General features: G+C 38.7%; 1 protein-coding gene and 1 non-coding gene across 2 annotated transcripts in view; both read right to left on the reverse strand.

The window, feature by feature from the left end:
* The window catches only part of PDE3A (phosphodiesterase 3A), a 373,175-nt gene that overhangs the window by 99,520 nt on the left and 253,542 nt on the right, over window positions 1–20,113 (reverse strand). The gene's annotated exons all lie outside the window — the stretch shown is intronic.
* LOC138438391 (U6 spliceosomal RNA) lies at window positions 14,226–14,332 on the reverse strand. The gene has a single exon (XR_011256330.1). It is a non-coding gene; the product is annotated as a U6 spliceosomal RNA (small nuclear RNA).

The raw sequence follows: 20,113 nt of genomic DNA on the forward strand, positions 1-20,113 counted from the left end.
AACTTAGTGCTCTGTGGTGACCTAAATGGGAAGGAAACCCAAAAGAGAGAGGATATATGTATACATAAATCTGATTTACTTTGCTGCATAGCAGAAACTAACAACATTGTAAAACAATGATTTCCTAAAGTAAATCAACCCTGAATATTCATTGGAAGGAATGATGCTGAAGCTAAACCTCCAATACTTTGGCCACTTGATGCAAAGAGCCAACTCACTGGAAAAGACCCTGATAGAGGGAAAGACTGAGGGCAGGAAGAGAAAGGGGATGACAGAAGATGAGATGATTGGATGGCACCACTGACTCAATGGACATGAACTTGAGCAAACTCTGGGAGATGGTGAAGGACAGGGAAGCCTGGTGTGCTGCAGTCCACGGGTCGCAAAGAGTTGGACACGACTTAGTGACTAAACAAGAATAGCAACACCAACACTGAAAAGCAACTAAACTCAAGTAAAAAAACAAACAAACAAACAAACAAACCTGAAAACAACAACAGGAAAAGGGCATGCTTCCTGTTATCCACTTTACAGGGGGTCCCAGGGGAAAATCAGATTAGAAGAACTTCTGAGGTTGGAGCTGGTGGGCCAGAGAGCAACAGACAGGGGTCTTCTCCCAGGAAGCAGAACCAAGGTCTAATAAAAGATACAACTCATCCCAGAATATGGAACCTCAAAATGGCTTCCCAACGAGATTGGGAATAGCTTCAGATGAAGAATGCTGTGTGACTTCCTTTCTTCCCTTTCAAAATGTTCTCATTCATTGTGCCAATCATGTCCACTTTCCACATGTGAGTGTGGGACTGGGTACTAGTTGGGGGAGCATGGGAAGGCTGATAACCTGTCTTTTACATTCATAGACCTCTGAATTCATAGGAACTACATGCAAATCTGATACAGAAATGACTGCAAAACACTGTCATGATTCAATTGTGTCCTACACCTCCCCCCCCAAAAAAACCCCAAAACAACACAGTGTCAAACCTAGACAGTGTGTTAAAAAGCAGAGACATCACTTTGCCTGCAAATGTCCATGTAGTCAAAGCTATGGTTTTTCCAGTAGTCATGTACAGCTGTAAGAGTTGGATCAGGAAAAGACTGTTGAAGAATTGATGCTTTCGAACTATGATGCTGGAAAAGACTTTTGAGAATCCCTTGCACAGCAAGGAGATCAAACCAGTCAACCCAAAAGGAAATCAACCCTGAATATTCATTGGAAGGACTGATACTGAAGCTGAAACTCCAATACTTTGGCCACCTGATGTGAAGAACTGACTCACTGGAAAAGACTCTGATGCTGGGAAAGATTGAAGGCAGGAGGAGAAGGGGTCGACAGAGGATGAGATAAGTCAGATAGCATCACCGACTCGATGGACATGAGTTTGGGTAAACTCCAGGAGATAGTGATGGACAGAGAAGCCTGGTATGCTGAAGTCTATGGGGTGGCAAAGAGTTGGACACGACTAAGCAACTGAACAACAAAACTCATGTGTTGAAGTGCTCACCCCAGTATCCCAGAATGTGACATTATTTGGAGATAAGGTCTTTTGGGTGGTCCCAATCCAAAATGACTGCTGTTCTTACAAGCAGGGGAGTTTGGGGACAGCCACAAGCACACAAGGAGAATGCCAAGTGAAGATAAAGGCAGAGATGAGTGACAAACATACAAAACAATGCCAGAGATTGCCACCAAGAAACCACCAGAAGCCAGGTGAGAGGCATGGCATCAATCCTCTCTCACAGTCCTCGGGAGGAACCAACCTTGGGGATACCTTGATCTTGGAGTTATAGCTTCCAGAACTGTGAGACAAGGAGTTTTTGTTGTTTAAGCCACACAGTTTGTTGTACTTTGTTGTGGCAGCTAGAAAATTAATACATTCCCTACTGAGGAAACTAATATGCACCACATGCACACTGACTAGTCAGAACTTTCTTGCTGTCTTCCATGAGAAGGACCCAGTGTGTTTTTCTTGACCTGGAGAGAATAATTTTCCTTACCCAGTGAGGACAAGAAGGTAAGCTAAGATGGTGTATGTTAACTGTTTCTAACCCTTCTTTCATTTCTGGATACATGGAAGGATTATGATTTCCTGGTTCCTCTGTGATTATGTGGGGCCAGGCCATTACTTAGGGCCAATGAGTGATGCATGCATGCATGCTCAGTTGTGTCTGACTCTTTGCTACCCCTCCACAGACTGTAGCTCACCAGGCTCCTCTGTCCATGGAATTTTCTAGGCAAGAATCCTGGAGTGGGTTGCCATTTCCTCCTCCAAAGGATCTTCCCAAACGAGGGATTGAACCCACATCTCCTGCATTGGCAGGTGGATTCTTTACCACTGGGCCATCTGGCAAGCCTCAATAAGTTATGAGGCTTAAGAACTGATGTGTGCTACTCTCAGGGTGTGGCTCTTAAGCGCCAAAGTTGAGACCCCCTTTCCATCTGCTTCTATGATGGACAATGCCTTGTACCATAGCGGTTCCACCATCTCTATTCTAAAGTGAGGGCAAGTTGAAACAGGGACCCTAATCAAAGCATGCTGGGTGCTGCATGACAGACAAGCAAGAAATAAGCCTCATGATTTTGAGAGCTGAGCTCTGCTTATTATTTCAGTACCAGCTTATCTGTCGTGACTGATCCTGTCTGTGACTTAAAAATAAAAATCGTAAGGAAGATGGCTTATTTACAGTGCCTTCCTTGGGGAATATAATTAGATGAATAACCTGCCTCATGCTCCTCTGGAGGACTCTGAAACTCCCAGAGGAAGTGAAATCCAGTGCACAAGGAATCTGTAAGGATTCCTCTCATTCTGTGAACTGTCAGCTCTCCAGTTTCTCCCAGAAACAAGCAATGAAATGGGTACAATTCTCATAGAACTGCTCCTCTCCTGTCTTGAGAAATATTCTAAATCTACATTTGTTACTAGCTTGTTTCTGATATCAAATCAATACTTTTGGCCCATCTTTTGAAATTAACTGATTTGGTTCTCTTAATATTTTTCACTAGCTGTTTCTTAGTTATAAAAGGAACCAAAGACCACCCCCCCGACCTGTTTCTAGTAAATAAAAAGATTGCCTATTTCCACTTTCTTTCTTTTAATAGTGGAAACGGAAAGTCAAATTCCACTTCCATAGCATATAATATAGCCACAAAACTTCAAAGTAAGAAGGGACTAATAGATAGTGCAGCCAAATTCATTATTTTTTTTTAAGTAATGAAGCTGGAACATAAAGAAGTTATTTAACTCATCTATTGGAGATGATCGTTTAAATGAAGTAATCAGCGAAAGACAAATACCATATGATATCATTTATAAAGATATGATATAAATGAACTTATTTACAAGAAAGAAATAAGACTCACAGGCATAGGAAGTAATTTATGATTCCTGAAGGGGAAAGAGAGGAGGGATAAATGAGGAGTTTGGGATTAATAGATACACATTACTATAGATAAAACAGATAAACAGCAAGGATTTACTGTAGAGCACAGGGAACTATATTCAGTGTCTTATAAAGGACAGAAATGGTATGGACCTAACAGAAGCAGAAGATATTAAGAAGAGCTGGCAAGAATACACAGAAAATATCTTCACGACCCAGATAATCATGATGGTGTGATCACTCACACTCTCCTAGAGCCAGACATTCTGGAATGTGAGGTCAGGTGGGCCTTAGGAAGTATCACTATGAACAAAGCTGGTGGAGGTGATGGAATTCCACTTGAGCTATTTCAAATCCTAAAAGATGATGCTGTAAAAGTGCTGCACTCAATATGTCAGCAGATTTGGAAAACTCAGCAGTGGCCACAGGACTGGAAAAGGTCAGTTTTCATTCCAATCCCAAAGAAAGGAAATGCCAAAGAATGCTCAAACTACCACACAATTGCACTCATCTCACATACTAGTAAAATAATGCTCAAAATTCTCCAAGTCAGGCTTCAGCAAATCATGAATCATAAACTTCCAGATGTTCAAACTGGATTTAGAGAAGGCAGAAGAACCAGAGATCAAATTGCCAACATCTGCTGGATCATCAAAAAAGCAAGAGAGTTCCAGAAAAAACATCTATATTTGCTTTATTGACTATGCTAAAGACTTTGACTGTGTGGATCATAATAAACTGTGGAAAATTCTGAAGGAGATGGGAATACCAGACCACCTGACCTGCCTCTTGAGAAACCGGTATGCAGGTCAGGAAGCAACAGTTAGAACTGGACATGGAACAACAGACTGGTTCCAAATAGGAAAAGGAGTACATCAAGGCTGTATATTGTCACCCTGCTTATTTAACTTATATGCAGAGTACATCATGAGAAATGCTGGGCTGGAAGAAGCACAAGCTGGAATCAAGATTGCTGGGAGAAATATCAATAACCTCAGATATGTAGATGACACCACCCTTATGGCAGAAAGTGAAGAAGAACTAAAGAGCCTATTAATGAAAGTGAATGAGAAGACTGAAAAAGTTGACTTAAAACTCAACATTCAGATAATGAAGATTATGGCATCTGATCCCATCACTTCATGGGAAATAGATGGGGAAACAGTGGAAACAGTGGCTGACTATATTTGGGGGCTCCAAAATCACTGCAGATGGTGACTGCCGCCATGAAATTAAAAGACACTTGCTCTTTGGAAGGAAAGTTGTGACCAACCTAGACAGCATATTAAAAAGCAGAGACATTACTTTGTCAACAAAGGTCCATCTAGTCAAGGCTATGGTTTTTCCAGTAGTCATGTATGGATGTGAGAATTGGACTATAAAGAAAGCTGAGCACTCAAGAATGTATACTTTTGAACTGTGGTGTTGGAGAAGACTCTTGACAGTCCTTTGGACTGCAAGGAGATCCAACCAGTCCATCCTAAAGGAAATCAGTCCTGAGTATTCTCTGGAAGGACTGATGTTGAAGCTGAAACTCCAATACTTTGGCCACCTGATGCGGAGAGCTGACTCATTTGAAAAGACCCTGATGCTGGGAAAGATTGAAGGCAGGAGGAGAAGGGGATGACAGAGGATGAGATAGTTGGATGGCATCACCAGCACAATGGACATGGGTTGGGTGAATTCTGGAGTTGGTGAAGGACAGGGAGGCCTGACATGCTGCGGTTCATGGGGTAGCAAAGAGTAGGACACAACTGAGCAATTGAACTGAACTGAATTGAATGGAAAATAATCTGAAAAAGATTATATATATATATACATATATATGATATATATAAATATTTGAATCACTTTGTTGTACACTTAAGACACACCACTGTAAATTAACTATACTTCAATAAATTGATAAAGGGGGAAAATCAGTTATTTTACTGGTCCAAAATCATGCTGTTAACAGCTAAGACAATTAGTATCCAAGTGCAGTATTGTGATTCCCAGTCTTACAGAAGGTATACAAAAACACACTTGAACGTGGATATGCACTGATCCAAAAATAGAGTTCAATAACCTGGTGGGAGGTGGATGGACTTTGTGTAGGAAACCTTCCTTCCATAGCATTCTCCAACAATTTCTGTTACCTACTCATGGAATTCCAAACTCTTGAGCAGGAGAAACAAGGTGTGTCACAGAGGTCTCTACCTAACACACTGGTTCATTGCTTTCCAACACTCTTGCCCAAGGATTACTTGCTCTAAAGGGCCACTCTGTCTTCTGCTCTGACCTTTCCCTGGGCTCCCAAAGCACTGTGGTTCATGCTTACTCATATAGCTTTGCTCAAACAAGCTCTTTATCTATGATTCCCTGCTTGGGTAGTTCTTGGGTAATCTAGGGAGTCCCTGTTCCTGTTTCTACTTGATATGATGGGAAGATTTAATACCTCCCTCCTCTAAAACACTTCTGATGTAATGTTAATGTATTTACTGCAGCTATGCCTTATTGCAGGGTGCCATCTCTCACTTTTTTGGGGCAAACTCATCTGGTTAAGTTCATAAATTTCCAAATCTGTATCTCTAATATAGACCTTTCTTAAGAATTTCACAATCATATGTGCAATTGCCTCTCAGATAGTGATAAACTGAATTCATATCTCCAGCCCTCACCGAATTGCTCTTCTTCCTAGATTTCATATCTCAATGACTGATTGAATGATGTCATACACCCAGTTGTCTCAATGAAAAAAATAGGATATCCTATTGATAAATATCAATATTTATCAAGCAGCGACTAAATTACTAGGTGTCACATATTTTGCTAGAAATGAGAACACAACTGTGAAGAAAGCATGTATGAGTTCAGTCCATTTCCAGGTGGTGCAAGTAGCAAAGAACCTGCTTGCTATTGCAGGAGATGTAAGAGATAAGGATTCGATCCCTAGGTTGGGAAGATCCCCTGGAGGAGGGCATGGCAACCCACTCTACTATTTTTGCCTGGGAAATCCCATTGATGGAGGAGATTGCTGGGCTACAGTCCATGGTGTCGCAAAGAGTCACATACAACTGAAGTGACTTAGCACAAGAACACAATTGTGACAGAGCATATATGGGTTCAGTGCATTCAAGACTAGATGATAGTCTCATTTCAGTTCAGTCACTCAGTTGGGTCCAACTCTTTGTGATCCCATGAATTGCAGCACACCAGGCCTCCCTGTCCATCACCAACTCCCAGAGTTTACTCAAACTCATGTCCATTGAGTCTGTGATGCCATCCAAACATCTAATTCTCTGCTATCCCCTTCTCCTCCCACCTTCAATCTTTTCTAGCATCACGGTCTTTTCCAGTGAGTCAGTTCTTCACATTAGGTGACAAAATTATTGGAGTTTCAGCTTCAGCACCAGTCTTTCCTATATATATATATATAGGACTGATTTTCTTTAGGATGGACTGGCTGGATCTCCTTGGTCCAGGGGACTCTCAAGAGTCTCCTCCAACACCATAGTTCAAAAGCATCAATTCTTCGGTGCTCAGCTTTCTTTACAGTCCGACTCTAACATTCATACGTGACTACTGGAAAAATCAAGCTTTGACTAGATGGACCTTTGTCGGCAAAGTGATGCCTCTGCTCTTTAATATGCTGTCTAGGTAGGGCATAGCTTTTCTTCCAAGGAGTAAGCAAATTTTAATTTCACGGCTGCAGTAACCATTTGCAGTGATTTTGGAGCCCCCCTAAAATAAAGTCTGTCACTGTTTCCACTGTTTCCCCATGTATTTCCCATGAAGTGATGGGACCAGATGCCATGATCTTAGTTTTGTTAGTGTTGAGCTTTAAGCCAACTTTTTCACTCTCCTCTTTCACTTGCATCAAGAGGCTTTTTAGTTCCTCTTCACTTTCTGCCATAAGGGTGGTGTCATCTGCATATCTGAGGTTACTGATATTTCTCTTGGCAATCTTGATTCCAGCTTGTGCTTCTTCCAGCCCAGCGTTTCTCATGATGTACTCTGCATATAAGTTAAATAAGCAGGGTGACAATATACAGCCTTGAAGTATTCCTTTTCCAGTCTGTTGTTCCATGTCCAGTTCTAACTGCTGCTTCCTGACCTGCATACAGATTTCTCAAGACACAGATCAGGTGGTCTGGTATTCCCATCTCTTTCAGAATTTCTCACAGTTTGTTGTGATCCACACAGTCAAAGGATTTGGCATAGTCAATAAAACAGAAGTGGATGTTTTTCTGGAACTCTCTTGCTTTTTGACAACCCAACGGATGTTTCCAATTTGTTCTCTTGTTCCTCTGCCTTTTCTAAATCCAGATTGAACATCTGGAATTTCACAGTTCATGATTTGCTGAATCCTGACTTGGAGAATTTTGAGCATCACTTTACTAGTGTGTGAGATGAGTGCAATTGTGCGGTAGTTTGAGCATTCTTTGGCATTGCCTTTCTTTGGAATGAAAACTGACCTTTTCCAGTCCTGTGGCCACTGCTGAGTTTCCCAAATTTGCTGGCATATTGAATGAAGTACTCTCACAGCATCATGTTTTAGGATTTGAAATAGCTCAAGTGGAATTCCACTACCTCCACTAGCTTTGTTTGTAGTGATGCTTCCTAAGGCCCGCTTGACTTCGCATTCCAGGATGTCTGGCTCTAGGTGAGTAATCATACCATTGTGATTATCTGGGTTATAGTAGATTATACTAGTATCTGAATTATACTAGATTATAGTCTAGTAGTGAGAGAAATGGGTCTTCCCTGGTAGCTCAGCTGGTAAAGAATCTGCCTGCAATGCAGGAGACCCTGGTTCGATTCCTGGGTCGATTCGTGGGTCAGAAAGATCCCCTGGAGAAAGGATAGGCTACCAACTCCAGTATTCTTGGGCTTCCTTGGTGGCGCAGATGGTAAAAGTGAGATAAATGGGTAAATCAAAAGTTATTACAAATTATGGTAAATATTATACAAAAAGAAGGTTGTGGTAGTACATAATGGTGAGGTATGGAAGGGGGCATAAAAGTTTCTAATTTAGAGACTGAAAGGCTTCACTGAGGACATGACATACCTTCCTCTGCATTTCTACACTTGGTCTAGCCTATACGTTATTTGTATTACTGTCAAAGTGTCCAAAACTGTCTCCTGCCTCCAGTCTCCTACTTTAAACTCATCCATTACCTGAGTACTATAAGAGTGACTTCTTAAATTCTTAAAAAAAAAACTTTTATTTTACTTTTCATTTCCAAGAAAGTGTTACCAGAGTATAACTGATTTTTAATGTATCAGCTTCAGGTGTACAGCAATTTGAATCAGGTATACATATATTTACATCAACTTTTTTTTCTGTTTCAACTTTTTTAAAAATTATTTATTTTTTAAAATTTATTATTATTATTTTTTACTTTACAATATTGTATTGGTTTTGCCACACATCAACATGAATCCGCCACGGGTGTACACGTGTTCCCAATCCCGAACCCCTCCCACCTCCGCCCCGCTCCCCCCCCCCCCCCACCTGCCACATCACCCCTCCGGGTCATCCTAGTGCCCCAGCCCTAAGCATCCTGCACCCTGCATCGAACGTAGACTGGCAATTCATTTATTATATGATATTATACGTGTATCAATGCTATTCTCCCAAATCATCCCACTCTCTCCCTCTCCCACAGAGTCCAAAAGACTGTTCTATATACCTGTGTCCCTTTGGCTGTCTCACATACAGGGTTATCATTACCATCTTTCTAAATTCCATATATATGCGTTAGTATACTGTATTGGTGTTTTTTTTTTTTTTTTCTGGCTTACTTCACTCTGCATAATCGGCTCCAGTTTCATCCACCTCATTAGAACTGATTCAAATGTATTCTTTCTAATGGCTGAGTAATACTTCACTGTGTATATGTACCACAGCTTTCTTATCCATTCATCTGCTGATGGACATCTAGGTTGTTTCCATGTCCTGGCTATTATAAACAGTGCTGCGATGAACATTGGGGTACATATGTCTCTTTCAATTCTGGTTTCCTCCATGTGTATGCCCAGCAGAGGGATTGCTGGGTCATAAGGTAGTTCAATTTCCAGTTTTTTAAGGAATCTCCACACTGTTCTCCATAGTGGCTGTACTAGTTTGCATTCCCACCAACAGTGTAGGAGGGTTCCCTTTTCTCCACACCCTCTCCAGCATTTATCGCTTGTAGACTTTGGATCGCAGCCATTCTGACTGGCGTGAAATGGTACCTCATTGTGGTTTTGATTTGATAATGAGTGATGTTGAGCATCTTTTCCTGTCTTTGTTAGCCATTTGTATGTCTTCTTTGGAGAAATGTCTATTTAGTTCTTTGGCCCATTTTTTGATTGGGTCATTTATTTTTCTGGAATTGAGCTGCAGGAGTTGCTTGTATATTTTTGAGATTAGTTGTTTGTCAGTTGCTTCATTTGCTATTATTTTCTCCCATTCCGAAGGCTATCTTTCCACCTTGCTTATAGTTTCCTTTGTTGTGCACAAGCTTTTAATTTTAATTAGGTCCTATTTGTTTATTTTTGCTTTTATTTCCAGTGGGAGGTGGGCCATAGAGGATCCTGCTGTGATTTATGTCGGAGAGTGTTTTGCCTATGTTCTCCTCTAGGAGTTTTATAGTTTCTGGTCGTATGTTTAGATCTTTATTTTTGTGTATGGTGTTAGAAAGTGATCTAGTTTCATTCTTTTAAAAGTGGTTGACCAGTTTTCCCAGCACCACTTGTTAAAGAGATTGTCTTTAATCCATTGTATATTCTCGCCTCCTTTGTCAAAGATAAGTTGTCCATAGGTATGTGGATTTATCTCTGGGCTTTCTATTTTGTTCCATTAATCTATATTTCTGCCTTTGTGCCAGTACCATACTGTCTTGATGACTGTGGCTTTATAGTAGAGCCTGAAGTTAGGCAGGTTGATTCCTCCAGCTCCATTCTTCTTTCTCAAGATTGCTTTGGCTATTCGAGGTTTTTTGTATTTCCATACAAATTGTGAAATTATTTGTTCTAGCTCTGAGAAAAATACTGTTAATAGCTTGATAGGGATTGCATTGAATCTATAGATTGCTTTGGATAGTATACTCATTTTCACTATATTGATTCTTCCAATCCATGAACATGGTATATTTCTCCATCTATTAGTGTCCTCTTTGATCTCTTTCACCAGTATTTCATAGTTTTCTATATATAGGTCTTTAGTTTCTTTAGGTAGATATATTCCTAAGTATTTTATTCTTTTTCTTGCAATAGTGAATGGAATTGTTGCCTTAATTCCTTTTTCTACTTTCTCATTATTAGTGTATAGGAATGCAAGGGATTTCTGTGTGTTGATATTATATCCTGCAACTTTACTATATTCATTGATTAGCTCTAGTAATTTTCTGGTAGAGTCTTTTGGGTTTTCTATGTAGAGGATCATGTCATCTGCAAACAGTGAGAGTTTTATTTCTTCTTTTCCATTTTGGATTCCTTTTATTTCTTTTTCTGCTCTGATTGCTGTGGCCAAAACTTCCAGAACTATGTTGAATAGTAGCGGTGAAAGTGGGCACCCTTGTCTTGTTCCTGACTTTAGGGGAAATGCTTTCAATTTTTCACCATTGAGGATAATGTTTGCTGTGGGTTTGTCATAGATAGCTTTTATTATGTTGAGGTATGTTCCTTCTATTCCTGCTTTCTGGAGGGTTTTTATCATAAATGGATGTTGAATTTTGTCAAAAACTTTCTCCGCATCTATTGAGATCATCATATGGCTTTTATTTTTCAATTTGTTAATGTGGTGTATTACATTGACTGATTTGCGGATATTGAAGAATCCTTGCATCCCTGGGATAAAGCTCACTTGCTCATGATGTATGACCTTTTTAATGTGTTGTTGGATTCTGATTGCTAGAATTTTGTTAAGAATTTTTGCATCTATTTTCATCAGTGATATTGGCCTGTAGTTTTCTTTCTTTTTTTTTTTTAAGTTAGTTTTTTTTTATTTTTTAAATTTTAAAATCTTTAATTCTTACATGCGTTCCCAAACATGAACCCCCCTCCCACCTCCCTCCCCATAACATCTCTCTGGGTCATCCCCATGCACCAGCCCCAAGCATGCTGCCTCCTGCTTCAGACATAGACTGGCGATTCAATTCTTACATGATAGTATACATGTTAGAATGTCATTCTCCCAAATCATCCCACCCTCTCCCTCTCCCTCTGAGTCCAAAAGTCCGTTATACACATCTGTGTCTCTTTCCCTGTCTTGCATACAGGGTCGTCATTGCCATCTTCCTAAATTCCATATATATGTGTTAGTATACTGTATTGGTGTTTTTCTTTCTGGCTTACTTCACTCTGTATAATCAGCTCCAGTTTCATCCAGCTCATCAGAACTGATTCAAATGAATTCTTTTTTACAGCTGAGTAATACTCCATTGTGTATATGTACCACAGCTCTCTTATCCATTCATCTGCTAATGGACATCTAGGTTGTTTCCATGTCCTGGCTATTATAAACAGTGCTGCGATGAACATTGGGGTACATATGTCTCTTTCAATTCTGGTTTCCTCGGTGTGTATGCCCAGCAGAGGGATTGCTGGGTCATAAGGTAGTTCTATTTGCAATTTTTTAAGGAATCTCCACACTGTTCTCCATAGTGGCTGTACTAGTTTGCATTCCCACCAACAGTGTAGGAGGGTTCCCTTTTCTCCACACCCTCTCCAGCATTTATTGCTTGCAGATTTTTGGATCACAGCCATTCTGACTGGTGTGAAGTGGTACCTCATTGTGGTTTTGATTTGCATTTCTCTAATAATGAGTGATGTTGAGCATCTTTTCATGTGTTTGTTAGCCATCCATATGTCTTCTTTGGAGAAATGTCTATTTAGTTCTTTGGCCCATTTTTTGACTGGGTCGTTTATTTTTCTGGAATTGAGCTGCATAAGTTGCTTGTATATTTTTGAGATTAGTTGTTTGTCAGTTGCTTCATTTGCTATTATTTTCTCCCATTCAGAAGGCTGTCTTTTCACCTTGCTTATATTTTCCTTTGTTGTGCAGAAGCTTTTAATTTTAATTAGATCCCATTTGTTTATTTTTGCTTTTATTTCCAGAATTCTGGGAGGTGGATCATAGAGGATTCTGCTGTGATTTATGTCTAAGAGTGTTTTGCCTATGTTCTCCTCTAGGAGTTTTATAGTTTCTGATCTTACATTTAGATCTTTAATCCATTTTGAGTTTATTTTTGTGTGCGGTGTTAGAAAGTGATCTAGTTTCATTCTTTTACAAGTGGTTGACCAGTTTTCCCAGCACCACTTGTTAAAGAGATTGTCTTTACTCCATTGTATATTCTTGCCTCCTTTGTCAAAGATAAGGTGTCCATATGTGTGTGGATTTATCTCTGGGCTTTCTATTTTGTTCCATTGATCTATATGTCTGTCTTTGTGCCAGTACCATACTGTCTTGATGACTGTGGCTTTGTAGTAGAGCCTGAAGTCAGGCAAGTTGATTCCTCCAGTTCCATTCTTCTTTCTCAAGATTGCTTTGGCTATTCGAGGTTTTTTGTATTTCCATACAAATCTTGACATTATTTGTTCTAGTTCTGTGAAAAATGTGGCTGGTAGCTTGACAGGGATTGCATTGAATTTGTAAATTGCTTTGGGTAGTATACTCATTTTCACTATATTGATTCTTCCGATCCATGAACATGGTATATTTCTCCATCTATTAGTGTCCTCTTTGATTTCTTTCATCAGTGTTTTATAGTTTTCTATATATAGGTCTTTAGTTTCTTTAGGTAGATATATTCCTAAGTATTTTATTCTTTTCGTTGCAATGGTGAATGGAATTGTTGCCTTAATTTCTTTTTCTACTTTCTCATTATTCGTGTATAGGAATGCAAGGGATTTCTGTGTGTGTTGATTTTATATCCTGCAACTTTACTATATTCATTGATTAGCTCTAGTAATTTTCTGGTGGAATCTTTAGGGTTTTCCATGTAGAGGATCATGTCATCTGCAAACAGTGAGAGTTTTACTTCTTCTTTTCCAATTTGGATTCCTTTTATTTCTTTTTCTGTTCTGATTGCTGTGGCCAAAACTTCCAGAACTATGTTGAATAGTAGCGGTGAAAGTGGGCACCCTTGTCTTGTTCCTGACTTTAGGGGAAATGCTTTCAATTTTTCACCATTGAGGATAATGTTTGCTGTGGGTTTGTCATAGATAGCTTTTATTATGTTGAGGTATGTTCCTTCTATTCCTGCTTTCTGGAGGGTTTTTATCATAAATGGATGTTGAATTTTGTCAAAGGCCTTCTCTGCATCTATTGAGATAATCATATGGTTTTTATTTTTCAATTTGTTAATGTGGTGAATTACACTGATTGATTTGTGGATATTGAAGAATCCTTGCATCCCTGGGATAAAGCCCACTTGGTCACGGTGTATGATCTTTTTAATGTGTTGTTGGATTCTGATTGCTAGAATTTTGTTGAGGATTTTTGCATCTATGTTCATCAGTGATATTGGCCTGTAGGTTTCTTTTTCTGTAGTATCTTTGTCAGGTTTTGGTATTAGGGTGATGGTGGCCTCACAGAATGAGTTTGGAAGTTTACCTTCCTCTGCAATTTTCTGGAAGAGTTCGAGTAGGATAGGTGTTAGCTCTTCTCTAAATTTTTGGTAGAATTCAGCTGTGAAGCCGTCTGGACCTGGGCTTTTGTTTGCTGGAAGATTTCTGATTACAGTTTCAATTTCCATGCTTGTGATGGGTCTGTTAAGATTTTCTATTTCTTTCTGGTTCAGTTTCGGAAAGTTGTACTTTATAAGAATTTGTCCATTTCTTTCACATTGTCCATTTTATTGGCATATAATTGCTGAAAAAATATGGAACGCTTCACGAATTTGCGTATCATCCTTGCACAGGAGTCATGCTAATCTTTTCTGTATCATTCCAATTTCAGTATATGTGCTGCCAAAGTGAGCACCATCAACTGTTTTTTAAGGTTATTTTCCCATAAAAGTCGTTACAGAATATTCAGTAGAGTTCCCTGTGGTATATAGCAGGTTAGTTATTCATTTTATATATAGTATTATATACATTTGAATCTCCCAAATCCTAATTTATCCCTTTCCCTGTTGTTAATCATAAGTTTGTTTTCTAGGTCTGTGAGACTGACTATATCGGTGGTTTAGTCACTAAGTCGTCAAGTCACTAAGTCTGACTTTTGTGACCTCATGGACTATAGCTTGCCAGGCTCCTCTGTCCATGAGATTCTTCAGGAAAGAATACTGGAGTGGGTTGCCATTTCCTTCTCTAGGGGATCTTTCCAACCCAGGGATCGAACCCAGGTCTCCTGTATTGAAGCCAGATTCTTTACCGACTGAGCTATGAGGGAAGCCCTGTGAGTCTATTACTGTTTTGTAAATAATTTCAATTGTGTCATTTTCTCAGATTCCTAATAAGTGATATCATATGATATCTGTCTTTTCTGTCTCACTTATTTCACTCAATATGACAAAACCAAATGTAGAACTACCATATGATCCAGCAGTCCCACTCCTGGGCATATATCCAGAAAAAGGCATAGTCCAAAAAAATACATGCACCCTGATGTTCACTGCAGCACTCTTTACAATAGCCAAGACATGGAAGCAACTTAAACATCTACTGAGAGAGGAATAAATAAAAAGAAGAGGTAGTATATATACACAATGGAATATTATTAAGTCATAAAAATAATGAAATAATGACATTTGTTGTAACATGGATGAAAAAGAATGATTTTTAAAATTGCTGATCAGTTAACCTTTTACCTATGTTGGTATTAGAATAATTTTCTGAAACTGGATCTAATTATATTAGTACCCAATCCAAGGTCCTTCAAAAACTTTAGAAAAGTATCAGCTAAAAACACAACGGCCTGTAAGATGTGAACTTCCTTAGTCTCAAGCTCCTTCCTGCCTGGAAGTCTTTGCTCTGTTCTACTGAATAACGATTTTGCTAAATTTTACCTTTGCCTGCAAAGTCTTCCACACTCCTTTCCTAGTTTGACCACTAATCAACTTTCAAGTCAACTCAAATGTAACCTCCTTTCTACAGGGGTGCCTGGTATAGTTACATCTTTCTTATGAGCTTCTGCCATTCTCAGAGGATGCTGCCAGCACAGTCCCAATCAACAGTTCATTGTATATGTTTCATCCATTAGAGTAAGAACAGAAGAGTTTCATTTTCGTGTCCCTATTTCTAATGCCGTGCAGTGTCTGCCATGCAGAAGAGACACAGTGTTGAATGAATGACTTCATGAAATGATGAATGATAATAAGCATCTGATTTTATTTTCAGCTGTGCAAGCATCATGCTTAATCTTACATTTATGGCACTTAACATAAAATAGATACTTGAAGACTATACTCTGAGTGAAAAATCACAAGAATACTGTATGGATGTGTGCTATAATGGTAATGTAAAGACAAACCTAACAAAAATAAAAAATAATTGTGAATTCAAAGATCAAAAAGTAGAAACTAGAAAGCATCCATTCACTTTGTATTTACCAACTTATCCTTTCTTTATTCCTTTGCATAACTCCCTGTTACTCCTTCTGGGTTCCTGAATCTTGTATTCTAACAACTGGACGAATTCCATTTGAAATATGAGAAAGTCCATCTCTTCTTACAATAACACATGGCTTAAAAAGAAGATATAATATTTTCATTATTGTTGTCCTTATGTACCTGACAAGAAAACCGTTTTTTGTTAGACAAATTGTATTTTTGTTTATTTCCATAAATTGAGCCTACTTAAAATGAAGACTGTCTGTCTAATCTCATTTCCACTGGTAAATGACTTAATGCTCAAAGAGTCAGTTCCTCTTTTCTGTTTATTGCTACTAGAGGATTTAGTCCTTTCACATTATGTAAGACCACGGCAATCCTTATTTCCTGTTTTCCAGATATCTTAAGGTTTCTGCCAAGCTTCTCATCCCTCTGGTTTTTTTTTTTTTTTTTTTTTTTTAATTTTTAGTTTTTTATTTTTTAAATTTTAAAATCTTTAATTCTTACATGCATTCCCAAACATGAACCCCCCTCCCACCTCCCTCCCCAGAACATCTTTCTGGGTCATCCCCATGCACCAGCCCCAAGCATGCTGCATCCTGCGTCAGACATAGACTGGCGATTCAATTCACATGATAGTATACATGTTAGAATGTCATTCTCCCAAATCATCCCACCCTCTCCCTCTCCCTCTGAGTCCAAAAGTCCGTTATACACATCTGTGTCTCTTTCCCTGTCTTGCATACAGGGTCGTCATTGCCATCTTCCTAAATTCCATATATATGTGTTAGTATACTGTATTGGTGTTTTTCTTTCTGGCTTACTTCACTCTGTATAATGGGCTCCAGTTTCATCCATCTCATCAGAACTGATTCAAATGAATTCTTTTTAACGGCTGAGTAATACTCCATTGTGTATATGTACCACAGCTTTCTTATCCATTCATCTGCTGATGGACATCTAGGTTGTTTCCATGTCCTGGCTATTATATCCCTCTGGTTTTAATTAGTTTGTATATGTCTTTATTTCCGGATGTCCACTTTTTAATTTTAGTCAATTTTTCTATTTCCTGTTAATGTAACATTTGGTAGACAATGTAAAATTTATAATACATGAAATAGTGCTGACAATTCAATTACTATATAGACTCATTTTATTCTCAAATCCCTGCTTCAGAGTGACAGACACTATCTTACTCCAAACTCCAGATTTTAGAAACTTAAACACCGGCAATGCTGAAGTTTAAGCAATTCTCTCTGTAACATTTGTTGAATATATTAGTATACTAAAATGCTCAAATTAAGATGTGGCAGTAGTTTCTAGGTGTTAATTCTTAGATTTGTGAATATATGCAAGCACTGACTTAATTTCTACCATTTTTGTACATTTGAATTGAGCTGTACATTAAAATAACCTTCTATCCAATCAATCTTATACAGAAACTAAATGAAATTGTCTTATAAATTTGTAATGAGAGCTCATTTGTCAGGTCAAATCCAGTACTTTGGGCTTGAAAAAGATAGGAGGGTAAATGAAAGGAATAGTTTCTCCGTAAAAATTGTATAGACTACTAATTTTTACAGAATCTTGTAACATGATGTTACATAGAATAAAGTAGAAAAATAACTCTTTTCATAAGGATGGAAGTCCATAAATCACTCCAAACAATCATAGAGGTTAATATGTATTATAGGCTAAACTATGTAAGAAATTATATATCTAAAATATATACAAAGATTTCTCAAACACATCTGTGAGGCCACACAATTACCAGTAAACAGTATTGGGTAACTTTTTAAGCTGCCTTTTTTTTTGATTAAAGTTTTTCTTTTTTTTGTAATTGTCTACTTAATCAGAGTTTTATTTTCCTCTCTTGATTTTAACCAGGAAGTTTTCTTTACAGTTAATCTTAATTAACTTTATAGCTTAATTTTTTAATATTTGAGCCCTAATGAAATGGTCAGATAACTATTAAGGAGGCTGAAATTTATTTAATGTAAGTTCACTTTTGTTGGATGTTAAGTAAAAAGGATGTCAATTTATAAAGTTAAAATTCAATTTTAGCAAAGACAACTTAGTTTTGACTTGTTTTGCAAAATATAGGACATACAAATTTAGTATTCTCATTGAAAATATCTGAGAACTATTTATGGATGATATCATATATATCTTCACAAATTATTAGAGAAGTAGGCATTCCAAATGAGACAAATAATTATCTTACCTATGCAAATCAGAGGTGACTCAATAAATAATATGTTAAATGACATTTATAGAAGCTTAGAAGGAAGATAGCTTTGCTGCTGGCTCAGTGCTAAAGAACTTGCCTGCCAATGCAGGAGACCCAGATTTGATCTGCGGGTCAGGAAGATGCCCTGGAGAAGGAAATGGCTAACCAGTCTAGTATTCTTGTCTGAGAAATCCTATGGAAAGAGGAGTCTGGCAGGCTATAGTCTATGAGGTCACAAGACAGTCAGATATGACTGAGTAACTAAGCATGCATGCACGATTTCCATTTTGGAGCTGGGTTATGATGCCATTTGTAATCTATCAAAGAAATCTGTGAAATGGTAAACAGAAGCTAATGATCTTTTCAGTGGAATAGTTTATAAGGTAGCATCATCTCTCTGTGTCAAAATATGATTGAGAGATGTTTTTCTCTCTTTGCAAAAGAAGGACAAAGAACATGCTACCAATCAATGTATTGAGAATATTTTGACATATGTGATTATGTAAGCTGTTTCCTAAGGGAAAATGATGGTACATGTTCTAGAGCCTAGAATCTAGGCGGTCAGGTGAGAGAGGAGGAGTGGGACATTCATGTCATGTTGAGTGATTAAAGAGCTGAAGATAGAAGCAGTGGAGGTGGAGGTGGTTCAGTTCAGTTCGGTTCAGTGGCTCATTTGTGTCCAGCTCTTTGCGAGGCCATGAAATGCAGCATGCCAGGCCTCCCTGTTCATCACCAACTCCTAGAGTCCACCAAAACCCATGTTCACTGAGTCGGTGATGCCATCCAACCATCTCATCCTCTGTCATCTCCTCCTCCTGCCCTCAATCTTTCCCAGCATCAGGGTCATTTTGAATGAGTCAGCTCTTTGCATCAGGTGGCCAAAGTATTGGAGTTTCAGCTTCAACATCAGTTCCTCCAAAAAACACCCAGGACTGGTCTCCTTTAGGATGGACAGGTTGGATCTCCTTGTAGTCAAAGGGACTCTCAAAAGTCTTCTCCAACACCATAGTTCAAAACCGGCAATTCTTCGGCGCTCAGCTTTCTTCACAGTCCAACTCTCACATCCATACATGACCACTGGAAAAACCATAGCCTTGACTAGATGGACCTTTGTTGACAAAGTAATGTCTCTGCTTTTTAATATGCTGTCTAGGTTGGTCACAACTTTCCTCCAAGGAGCGAGCGTCTTTTAATTTCATGACTGCAGTCACCATCTGCAGTGATTTTGTAGCTCCCCAAAATAAAATCAGCCACTGTTTCCACTGTTTCCCCATCTATTTCCTATGAAGTGATGGGATCACATGCCATGATCTTAGTTTTCTGAATGTTGAGCTTTAAGCCAACTTTTTCACTCTCCTCTTTCACTTTCATCAAGAGGCTCTTTAGTCCTTCTTCACTTTCTGCCATAAGGGTGGTGTCATCTGCATATCTGAGGTTATTGATATTTCTCCCAGCAATCTTGATTCCAGCTTGTGCTTCTTCCAGTCCAGCATTTCTCATGTTGTACTATGCATATAAGTTAAATAAGCTGGGTGACAATACACAGCCTTGACGTACTCCTTTTCCTACTTGAAACCAGTCTGTTGTTCCATGTCCAGTTCTAATTGTTGCTTCCTGACCTGCATATAGGTTTCTCAAGAGGCAGGTCAGGTGGTCTGGTATTCCCATCTCTTTCAAATTTTCCTCAGTTTATTGTGATCCACACAGTGAAAGGCTTTGGCATAGTCAATAAAGCAGAAACAGATGTTTTTCTGGAACTCTCTTGCTTTTTTGATGATCCAGCAGATGTTGGCAATTTGATCTCTAGTTCCTCTGCCTTTTGTAAAACCAGCTTGAACATCTGAAAGTTCATGGTTCATGTATTGCTGAAGCCTGGCTTGGATAATTTTGAGCATTACTTTACTAGTATGTGAGATGAGTGCAATTGTGCATTAGTTTGAGCATTCTTTGGCATTGCCTTTCTTTGGGATTGGAATGAAAA

This window comes from Ovis canadensis, chromosome 3 (assembly GCF_042477335.2).
Source record: "Ovis canadensis isolate MfBH-ARS-UI-01 breed Bighorn chromosome 3, ARS-UI_OviCan_v2, whole genome shotgun sequence".
NCBI classification, from domain to species: Eukaryota; Metazoa; Chordata; class Mammalia; order Artiodactyla; family Bovidae; genus Ovis; species Ovis canadensis.